Source organism: Cavia porcellus, unplaced genomic scaffold, assembly GCF_034190915.1.
Source record: "Cavia porcellus strain 051 isolate PalLab524CR breed Dunkin Hartley unplaced genomic scaffold, mCavPor4.1 scaffold_29, whole genome shotgun sequence".
Taxonomy (NCBI): domain Eukaryota; kingdom Metazoa; phylum Chordata; class Mammalia; order Rodentia; family Caviidae; genus Cavia; species Cavia porcellus.
In genome coordinates this window covers 46417289-46428925 of record NW_026947512.1, presented here as the reverse complement: position 1 = coordinate 46428925, position 11637 = coordinate 46417289, and the positions used below count along the sequence as shown (strand labels likewise).

At 42.3% G+C, this 11637-nt stretch overlaps 1 long non-coding RNA gene across 1 annotated transcript; it reads left to right on the top strand.

The window, feature by feature from the left end:
* Nucleotides 1-3923: 3923 nt before the first annotated feature.
* On the top strand, nt 3924-5633 carry LOC134473884 (uncharacterized). Its single transcript, XR_010044367.1, has 3 exons — nt 3924-4062; nt 4349-4595; nt 5287-5633. It is a non-coding gene; the product is annotated as an uncharacterized LOC134473884 (long non-coding RNA).
* Nucleotides 5634-11637: the final 6004 nt, after the last annotated feature.

Genomic DNA, 11637 nt, shown 5'->3' with positions numbered 1-11637 from the left:
AACAGTATATCTCAAGTATTAGGGAGGACAATCCAAAACTTCATTTAGAGCCAGAAAAGAACAAAAATAACAAAGGCAATGCAGGGAGCATCACAAATCCTGACTTGAAATTATACCACAAAATTACTGAGAAAAATCTGCATGATACTGGCAAAAAAACCCAACAAAAACAAACAAGCAAAAAACACACAAAAAACCCCATGTATTATCATTGTAAGAGATTAGAAGATGTAAAAACAACTCTGAGCATTCTCAGCCACTTTACCTTCAAAAAAAAGTCCCCCAACACTTTTACTGGAATAAATACAGGCTGTTTAGTAAATGGTTCCGGAACAAGTGGCTTTTCACATGCTGAAGATTAAAACTAGACCCATGTGTTTCACTATGCACTCAGGTAAAATCAAAATGGATTACAGATTAAAATTTTAAGACAGTAAATATGCTGGTAGAATAAGTAGATCTTTTGAAGCCATTTATATAGGCAAAGGCAATATGAAGAAAACCCTGATTGCGTAGAAACTCAAAGCATCAATAACTGGGATCTCATCTCATTAAAAAGCTTTTTCACAGCAAAAGAAACCAATGGAAGGCTGAAGAGACCAACCACAGCTTGGAATAAAAAAATTACCAGCTGTTGCTCTGACAAAGGACTACTATCTAGAACATATAAAAAACTAAAACGCAAAAATCAGACCCACCCAAATTTAAAGACTCCATAAAAATATAGGTATCTTAAATTAATAGACACTTCTCAGATGAGGTAGAAATGGAAAATATATATATGAAAAAATATTCGACATCACTGTTCATGGAGAGAGGCAAATTAATGCAATACTGAGATTTCATCAGAATATTGTGGGAAGTTGAAGGACAATACCACAACATCTGGGATACTATGAAAGCAGCCCTAACGGGGAAGTTCATCATCATTAATACTTAGGAATAACTACTTTAAAGATAACACTATGCAGTGTATTAATACTTCTTCAATTTTTTGTTATAAAAGCTTGTTTTACTTTTTTTCTATAAAGTACAAACAAAAAAAAGAGAAAACATCAGATTCCAATAAATGGCCTGATGATAAACCTTAAGATCCTCAAGAAATAACAACATATCCTACAACTAAACCTAAGAAGGGAAAAGTAGTGTTCAGAGTGGAGATTAAGAAAATTGAGATTAAATCAATACAATCAACAAAGTGAAGAGCCGTTTCTAAAGAAGAATAAACAATACAGATAAGCCCCTAGCCCAACTTACCTAGACAAAAAGAGAAAAAGACTTCAATTCAATTAGAGGTGAAATCATAACGCAGGCTATTGCAATCCAGAAGATAGTAATTGTTATGAAAAACTCTATTCCAATAAAGCAGAAAACTTGAAAAAAAAAAACATTCTTAGAATGATGAAAATTACCAAAACCAACCCAAGAAGACACAAAATGCTTAACAACCAACTAGAAGCAATAAAATTGAGACAATTATAAAGAATCCATCAACTCAAAATATTGCGTGACAGGATGGATTGACTGCTGAATTCTGCATGACCATTAAGGATGTTATAGCACCCATCCTACCTCAAGCTCTTCAGAAAGGTAAATCATTCCGTGTTGCAGCCCCTACACAAAGATTAAGTTTCTTAGAGATTACTGCTGCATGATCAGTGTGTGTGCCACCCAGGTGGAGCATAGAGATAAATTCTTACTCCTCCACCAGGGCCCCTCACTGTCCCTCTTCTCACTGGCCATGCCCCACTCCCATGGCTTGGGTAGCTCTAGAAGTTACTCCTGGGTCAACTCTTGGGATTCTTCCCTCCCCTCGTGAGACCACACACTAGATCTCCCTGAGCCCCATGTCTGAGGACCTCAGTCCCTGCTGCTGTTGGAATGGAGAGGTGACCTTGTAGGATTGCACCAAATAATGTGCACACAGGTAGTTTGCAAAAGCTGCGTGGGAAGATGGGCACACAAGGGCTTATCTTTTTCATGAGCATACTGCTCTTTCTTTCTACAGTTGAGAGAGTTGTGAGTAAAGGACAGCCTTGGTGATCTTGCAGTGGTTCAGAAGAAAAAGGTTAAAAACCGCAATCACCTTGGGCCAGGCACTGCTGGTGATTGTCTCTCATCAGAGGAAGTGAGTTTGGGTGGCCAGACTGTTGGCACTGGGGGCTCCAATGGTAGCAGATGGTCATGGTTCAGATGAGGAAAGTGTCAGGTGCTTGTTAAGAATCCTTAATTTGGCATCTATGGGTGCTATAGCTCAGTGGTTGGGTGCTTGACAAGTTTGTAGCAAGCTCTGACACTGAACCACCAGCACTCCAAAAATACAGAGGCAGGGAAAGAAAGGAGAGAAGACTAAAAAGAACAGCAGAGAAGAGGAGAAAAACAGGAAAAAACTTAGAAACAAGAAAAGAGGAGGAAACAAAGGAAGAGAAAAAGAAGGGAGGGACGCAAGGAGCAGAGGGAAAATGTTACCTACACGCTTTAAGGTCAAATGAAATGCTTTTAGGTCTGTTCACTAGGGCCTAGTGGAAACATTATGTAAGTGGAAGTTGCTATTTGATATACCTCAGCCAAGTAAAATAGCCCAGTGTGAATGGCTACTCATCTTCAAGCTCTCTGATAGCCCCACAAGGTATGTGAGGGGAGCCCCAGGCACCAGGATTGGGAGAAGATGTTTTGAGTCCTCTTTGCCAGGGTGACATCAGCAAAATCACTTCCTCCCCTGGGCCTTAGCATCTCTAAAACTTGATTTTCAGCTGAGCCCCAGTGTCCCATTGATCCCTTACTGGGGAATCTGGCATTGAAAATGAAAATGTGGATCAGGGTCAGTGTGACACAGAGTGGTTCTCTGGAGGGACAGAGCCTCCTTCACTTCTGCACACCTTCCTTCTGCCTGCTGTGGCTGCCCCAGGTCCCAACCTGGACAGTCTTTTGCTGAGCAAGGTCATCAGGGTGAAGGAAGTAGGCTGTCAGCCACTGCCTTGAGCTTTGGACTCTGAAATACATGCAGCTTTACGAACTTGGGTGACCGTCACCTACATTACCAGTATCTTTCAGCATATGTCACCCTCTTCTGTCCAAAGCAACACTGTCCTGTCTGCACTGCCCCCTTATGACTCTGACAGGCATCTTCTTTTCCTCATGGTCCTTGTAAACCTGCTTTCTTCTGTGCAATCCACAAAAGGCCACATTGTTCCTGCACTACCTTCTCCTGTTGACACCATGTCCCTTTCCAAGGAGCGACTATCCCTAATGGCATCACTTTCTGTTTTGCACGTCATCTTCTCCTGTGCTCACCGCACCCTCCTTCCCAAAGATCTGTGTCCTCTACAGAGTCTCTTTTCCTCTCTCATGGGGTTTGTTTTGGAACCCTGCTCTTTGTGGAGACTGTGATGAGGAGACCACAAAAAGGATTTTCTCAGAGGTCAGCAGTGGTGGAAACTGGTCAGAGATAGCTTGGCTTACCTTCACCTCGGGTGATTCTGATGGAAGTCCACTAATCACCTTGCAAATTTCCTTTTAACAGAACAATTGTGCACCAAGTGGCCCCAACTCTATTGATAAAAGCGAGTGAATATGCACTATTAGGGCAGTGCAGATCATGCTTCATGAGCCTATATGTCCCCTGAACCCTATTTATTTCCTCAGTCTAGAACCAGCAAGTCATCCCTAGCCTCAGCACAGGGCATTTCACATATGGCACTGAAGAACTGGGTGGCACAGTGCCTATAGCAGGCGTGAGACCAGCTCCTGTCCCACCTGTTCAGCATACAGAAGCCTGGAAGCAGCTGACTTCTAAAAAACAGGCACTGCCCAGGTTCTAGTATGGTATAGCTGCAGCATGAGGAGATGCAGAGCAGGCTGATGTTGAGCAGGCTCAAGTTCTGTCAGGAGCTGCAGGAGACCCAGGTGATGGAGCTGTTGTGGTCAGGTCCCTGCATGGGAGACCTGGCCCCTTGTGTGCCTTTTCAGGTTCTCATTCTTCTGACCACAACATCTGGAAACTACCAAACATCAGAAGCATCATGTGGCTCCTGCTAAGCCTCCTCACTCTGCCTTGGCAAGGTGAGTGAAGAAACCTGGGGGCAGAGCGCAGCATAATGATCTCTGTTGGTAACAGAGAGACCTTTAGTGTATTGGACTGGTCACCCTGTCTCAAGGGGACAGAGGTGGGTTGGGTAGAGGGGAGCTGCTACTGCTCTTGTGGGGCTGACTAGGGGTTGTGCTGGCTTCCCCCAGTAGAAGATGGAGGGGAGGAAAGGCATGCCCAACATGAACCAACAGGACATCCCTGAGGACATGGACAGCCATGGACAGCAACAGACTGGGTCCTTTCTTCTCTTTGCTTCAGCTTTTCCTCAGAATCCCTCACCACATCCCAGTTTTTGGATTACAGCATTTTTAGTAGATGCCAGTGCCCAGCAAGAGATGGCTTAGCTGCACCTGCAGCTGAGATAGAAGGGGCAACAGTGCCAGTGCCTGGCTTTCCTGGCAGCCCTGATTGAGAACAAGAGGAAGTGCCCTGGGTCCAGCAGAGAGGATGAGTGTGGTCCTGAGGGAAGGCAGCAACCCATCATGAGGCCACTGAAAACCTGCAGGTGAGTGAGAGTGTCCTGTTAGGCTGGGCAGAGGGGAGTGGGGGAAGAGGGGCCATTCTGGCTCCATTTGGTGGGGGTCATGCAGCAGGGGAAGTTCAAGGAGCAGTTGGAGGACATAGAACATTGTTGCCTAAAGCTCTCTGGGGACATATATGTCATCTGTGAGCAATAAAAGAGTCCTCTGGACCAAAAGCTATAAAGTATGGGGATCAGGAAGCCATGTGAGTGATCTCCAGTCCAATTCCCCAGTCTCACAGCACAAGAGTGCTGTGACCATGTATCTGAGGTCATGTAGCAGGACTGAGTGGCATCTTTGAGGCCTGTCCCCTGGATTCCTCTCTAAGATCACAAGAGACCATTCTGTGTCCACCGAGGGCATTCCCCCCTCATAGGCCACAGTTTCAATCCTAGTCTAATGGGGGAGGGAAGATGGGTTTAGTCCTGAGGGTGCAGTGCAAGCTCTTCTGTCCATACCCTGCTCCCTGGCCTGTCCCTATTGGGCTAGTTTTTCCTCTCAAACCTTGCATGGTGCCAACTCCAGCCCCATGTTCATGGGCTGGTTTTTCTGGTCCTGCTCCCTAGAGTGAAGAAATTTTGGAACCTTTGTAACATGAACAGTGCCACACACTTCATGCTACATCACAGCTGCTTCCTCACATTCAAGGTTGCTTCTGATTTTCATGACCCACAGATTGATCCATGGATGATACTTCGGCATCTTGTGACTACTTCATTTGGCAACATTTCCCCTGATGGTTTTACTGTCCTTTTGATATTGCTGTCTGAATCCACTGTTTTATTTCGATGCTAATGAAATGGAGTCACCAAGTTCCTTGATTCCTTCATCATTTTTTGCCTGGGAATATTCAGTAAGGAAGACTTTCCATCCTCAGCATTAATGGATCATTTGGAAAGGTTGTTCCTCAAGGAAAAGCAGAATATTTCCCCCCTTTTCTTTAGTTAACACCTTTCATGGGAAGGGAAGGGGATAAGAAGATGTGTGATGCACATAGATCCTTAAGGCATATGATCATCATGAGCTACAAACTGCTATTAATAAAAATTAAAAATTGTAAAAAAGATAATCACTTTTCAGAATAAAGGGATGATCTATCATTTTCTTAAGTGGTCATGCTCATGTGTTTACCCATTTCTAAGAGTATCTCCATGAGATTCGTTTTCTTTCAGTGGTATGCAATCAAACTGCTACTTCTCCTGTTTTCCTTCCTTCCTTATGCTGAGGATCAAATGTGGGCTCCATGGGTGCTGGGCAAGAGCTCTGATACCACTCCTTAGCTGTTTCCCACCCATGGCTTAATAAATCACAATCTTCTTTCCTTGGCCTCCCTAAGGGATGGAATTACGGTGGGCGCCATCATACCCTGCTGAATTTTTTGTTTTTATTTTTAAATGAGGTGAAAAATGCCAGAGCATTTTTGTAGGCTACTGGAGAGGAGTCAGAAGAAAGATAGCACAAAAACAGAGCCAAGGGATTGGGGGTGGGCTGGCACGTGACAAGGCAGGGGCAGGATGGCGGACGTGGGACAGAAGGTCTTAGGTGGGGGAGATGTGTGGCTAAGGGTGGGTGTGGAGTCACCTCTGAACTTGTGTTTTGCTAATGGAAAGGAGGCAAAGCTTCCTTGAGAGTGGGGGAAAAACCCTTGGGAAGTTTGAACACACAGGAGGAGAATGCTTTCTGGCCTGAGTCTTTTCAGCTGCTCTGAGTCCTTCTGTGCTGATGAATCCAGCAATCTGTGAGCCCCTGGGAAACAGCTGTTGTTGGGCAATGTGAGGCAAATGCTCATGGCATTTGCTCATGGGCACCTTGACATCCTCACCTTATGGGCTCTGAAGCAGAGGAGGCTTGTACAGGTTGGAAGCTGCTCTCCTCTCCTCTACTTTTCTTATTTTTCCTTTCCCTTTTCTTCCTTCTCCAAAAGGGGCCCATCTCGGCTTCTTAAAGGTACAGAGTAATTTATATTTTTAATTCCAGGGAAAAGTTATTGTAATTAAGTTATTGGAAATAAGTAAATTCCTAGCACTCCTAGTGCAAGGCAGGGGGAAAATAAAGAGAAAAGAAGTTTCTTCTAACCCTAGGTGCTGTCCAACAACGGCTAACCAGAGCAAGGTTCACAAGCTAGACTGTTATTCATTATTGAAAAGGAGAGTGGCTCAGGACTGAGTGACCATGAGAATGCTGAAGGCTGTGAACTGTGCAGTACTGTGAGTTTGGAGACACAATGGTACTTCTGCAATATGCAGAGAGAGGTGTGTAGAAAGTTTCAGGTTCAAGTAACAGGTAATCTCTAAGTTTGGAGGAATCTGCATAACACAGTTTGAGGGAATATCTTGTGGTTTGGATCAGCTGGTTCTGCACTGATGTTTGGCCTTTCTGCCTGGGACTTCATGCTGTCTTTTTCAAGGCTCAGTCTCAGTGCTCAGCCCAGCATCTCTCAGCCTAGCTCAGGCTTAGTGGGAGGAAGCTGTAGGCGGGGCATCATTGTCTCATTGCATCAAAGGCTACATATCAGCACCTTGGCTAGACCCATTTGCATTGCTTAAAGCCAGTTGAGGGATAATTTCCTAACCAGCTCTGTCACAGAAGTATGGCAAAGGTGAGCCACAAAAGAGGCAAATTGTCATCTTTCTAAGGTGCGACCCCCATGGCCTTCCATGCTTCACTTTTTCTTCTCTTTTCTGAGAGAGGGTCTCACTAAGTAGCCCAGTCTGGTCTGGAATTTCCAATCCTCCTGCCTTATCTTACCTAACAAGCAGTGGGACTACGGATATGCCTGTTCATTCATTCATTGAACAAATATATTTCGTATGTATGATAGCTCCAAGAACCAGGCTTGCACTTGGGATGTGGCTGGCATCCCTATGTCAAACCCTGTGCCTGCTTACAGGGCTGCTCTCTTCACCTGGCTTCCTGTCTCCTGCAGGTGAGAAGGAACAGCACTTGCTGACCCTCTGGAATGCTTAGGAGGGTAGTTTCCATACTCAGCACAGGTCCCAACCTTTGGCCCTTGGAACTATGGGAACTGCAAAGTTGCTCAATTTATCAATACCAGGAAAAGGCTGGAGCCTTAGGTACCAGGATGTGCCCATAACACATAGCAGAGGCCTCTCACCTGATGAGTCAAGTAGGCAAGCACCACGAAGTGTTGTGGGCTGCAGGGAAATGGTGGACAGGAGATGTGGCATAGATCATATTTCTCTCCCTCGGAAGCAGCTGCAGAGGTGCTCAGCATGTCCAGGGCTCTGCTCTGCACAGCTGAGTACTGAGGGAGATTTGTGCCTGTGTCTTACCACCCTCTAGGCAATCAGGGTGGGGCTTCCTTTGATTCCCAATGTTCTGTGTAGGGCACTTTGAAGGATCAGTGGAATGGAAGCCAGAGTCTGAAATCCTACTAATTTAGGTTTAAATCCTAGCTTTGTTGCTTCCTAGCTCTGCGACTTTGATAAAAGCACCTCTTTGTGAGTTTCAGGTTCCAGCTGTCCAAAGGCAGTACCATCCTCTCGGTATTGTGACCTCAGTGTTTGGGTGTCTGAAGCCCCTTGTAACTACTTGCTCCAGTACTAGACATGGACCTATAGAATTTAATGTTTGCCCTGCTGGATTTCAGTCTTGCTTTTGTCCCCCTGGTTTTAAATCTCCAGTTTTCTTCCTTTTGGAATGGAAATGATTACCATGATCCATCATGTGTCAAAAGTGCTTAAAACTTTTTTGATTTTTACAGAGTGTCATAACTAGAGTGTGCCCTAGTCTCATAGATGTGAACTTTCCAACAGTATCAAAACTGTTAAGACTTTGACAACTCCAAGAGTTGGAGTAACTACAGTTTACATAAAAAATACAAGTTTTTTGGGAGTCAGGGAGACACTGTTATGTTTTATGATTAGGTGCCCCCATAAAACCTCATGCAATCATATGCTGAAAAGACTTGCTCTTAAGAGGGCATCACAAGAAGCACATCATTGTTGGCTTACCCAAAGATTAATTAATCTTTCTTTCCAGCTCTTCTCTGAAGATTATCTGATTCCTATTTGTCAGGCCTTGAATAACTGTCCTCTACTGTGTCCTTGTGCTGACCTTCACAATAAAAGCATGTTTCAAATACAATAAAGTCCCAATACTTTTAGTACTCTTAAAAACACATGTTGTTCTATATCCAAAAGTTTAATAGAAAACACTGAAATTTTGTAATTAAATCCAATACAAAAATAAGGTGATGAATGAAATTTTAAATGTCAGGTGCCTTGAAGATCTTGAAATGGCACATTCAACATATTTTGGGGGCAAAAATGAAAAGAATAAATACTCTAATTTTCAATTTTTATTTATATGGGAAAAATGTTCAAATGACAAACCAATTGAGTCACAAATTTGAAAGTATAAAAAGCAACACCAATAAAATTGACATAACCAAATAAAAATAAAGGCTAAAAATTAATTTTGTCATTGATTCAAATAGGCAATATTTATATAATTTCAAAAGAGAAAAATAATAACATTCCACAAATATATATCCATATAGATAAATAGGAGAACTTACCTCCCTTCTAGCAGTGTGTTGCAGCATTGGCATAGTGGGACATGTAAGTGGAAGATACTTTCAGAAATAAAAACCAGCTGAAGGCAGCTAATGCATGGACTCATGAAAGGACTGTTTAAGTATATCATTGTATTACAAATTATATGCTAATGAACTGGAATAGAGCAGTGTTTTTCCAGATGATGAGCCAGAGTTTCATTCCAGAAACAATTCTACCTAGTATCTTTTTCAGGTTGAGGATGAACAAAACATTCAGGTTTCCTTCTTTATGTGCTCAGTGATGCTGGTAGCATAGATGTTAAAGTGCGTAAGTATAAAAGTCAGCAAAGGAAATTGACTAAGTAGGAATCACAGTTAAAGGTGATGTTAAACAGGATAATAAAACTAGAAGTCCTGGAATATGAATCTAGCTCTTGGATTTCAAGAGCCTGATGTGAAATGAGAAAATATTAGGCAAACAAACGTTTTCATGAACCTAAAAATCAAAAAGTGCAAGATTTATACATTAGGATAGAGAATCATGAGCTAATACATCTATTCAGGGTATAGTAATCAAATCATAGTAATGAACATCATTTCTCTGTGTTGGGGACATTTGGATTCTTTTAATTATTTTGAAATGAATGATAAATACTGCAGTTACCCCACTTTGCTCTAGAGCACCAGAACTAATTCTTCCAATCGGTTAGTTTGCTATCCAATGTCTACCTCTTTTCATTGTCCATCTCCCCTCATCTCCTCATTCTCTTGTGGTCACTGATCTACTCTTTTCCTCTATGAGCTAGAAAATTGCAGGTACCATAAAAGAGTGAAAATATGCAGTATTTGACTTTCTATACTTGTCTTCTTTTGCTTTACATGAGTTCCCTCCACATTACTGCAAATGACAGGATAGAATTCTTTTGTACAGATGAAAAACAGTCTACATACACCAAATGTTCGTACTACTGATTGTGGTAGGGTCTGGAGGCTCAGGACGGGAGCCACTGGCATTTACTGGGACCCAAGACATGCTGGGACCTGGAGGGTCAGGAAACAAAGTAATAGTTCCCCTACTGATGAGCGGCTGTGAGCATGGCAGGCTCTGGCAGCCTAGGAAGGGATCCACGGCAATTACTGGGACCCACACCATGCTGGCACCTGGAGCACTTGGAAACCAAGCAAGCCCTCCCTCCAAGTGAGCAGCTGTGAGCCTGTGGCCCAGGATGGGAGCCACTGGCATTTACTGGGACCTGTGCCATGCTGGGACCTGGACACCAGAAAATCAAGCAACCCCTAACACTCTGCCTGTTTTGTTTTGTTGAACTTCAATATATGTTAAAGTATGGACAGCTATTTGGAAGAGAATTAGAGACTCTATGGCAGCCATTAGTGATTTCCCTGCTGTCTGATTTTGAAGACCTAAATTGCCTTTCTCATACTATTCAGATCAGTATTATACTATGTTGTTTTGTATGAATTATCTGTATGCAAAGACATATACAACTATTTGGGAGAAAACCAACAATATGATAGACAGTGCAGATCCCACAAAAATAATATTTATGGAATATCTGGGAGAAATATTCCTCTTGGCTCTTCATAGAGCATCTTAGTATGCTTATAGAAAATACAGCCCTGCGTTTCATGATATTGGTGCAGTAAAGTATAAGACACCATGATGCTAAAACAAGAATGAAGTGGTAAAAGTGGATTCAAAAAGACCACATGAAGCTGGCTTAGATCACAGCCCAAAGACTAGGGAACACATTTTTGGGAAAAGAAGGAGAAGTTAAGTAATTGTCAGTAATTCAGATTTCTTTCACTGAAGATCTGTTTAGTGTCCATGAGCACAAAGGGATACTTGGAAGCCACTTAGAGTAGAAAACATTGCAACATATTTTGGAAGCTTAAAAGCCTGAAAACAGTAATCACACTTGGAATAAAAGGTTATTCACTCAGGGCATACTTTACAGTCATAAAAGTTTGTTAACAAAGATAAGAGGACTTTTTTTTTACATGAAACCGTGATTTAAGTACCTGCACAAACATATTGTGGTGGTATTTTAAGAAAAGACTGTCTTCATGCCTTTAAATGATTCTTGAAATTTCCCTAAGGTTCTACGTCAGTGTCATTTCCACACCCACTCATTTTCTTTTATTTATTTTATTTTAAAGGGAATAAAGCTGAACAAAATAAAGCAGAATAAAACCACACAAAACAAAAAATTGAAAACAATAGAGGACATCAGGAAAGATAACAGGAAATCAACACCAGCTGTTTTACTATATCTTGAATCTTCGAAATAGCTGCCATATCATCAGATGTAATTAAATAAAACAAAATAGAATAAAGTAAAACCAATCAAAACAAAAAATGAAAGTGATACAGAACTTCAAAACAAAATAATAGGAGATTAACACTGGGTATCATAATATATTTTGATTTTGTATCTCACTAACTGCTTCAGTTTTTATATGAAAGATAACCCAATGTTCACCCATGT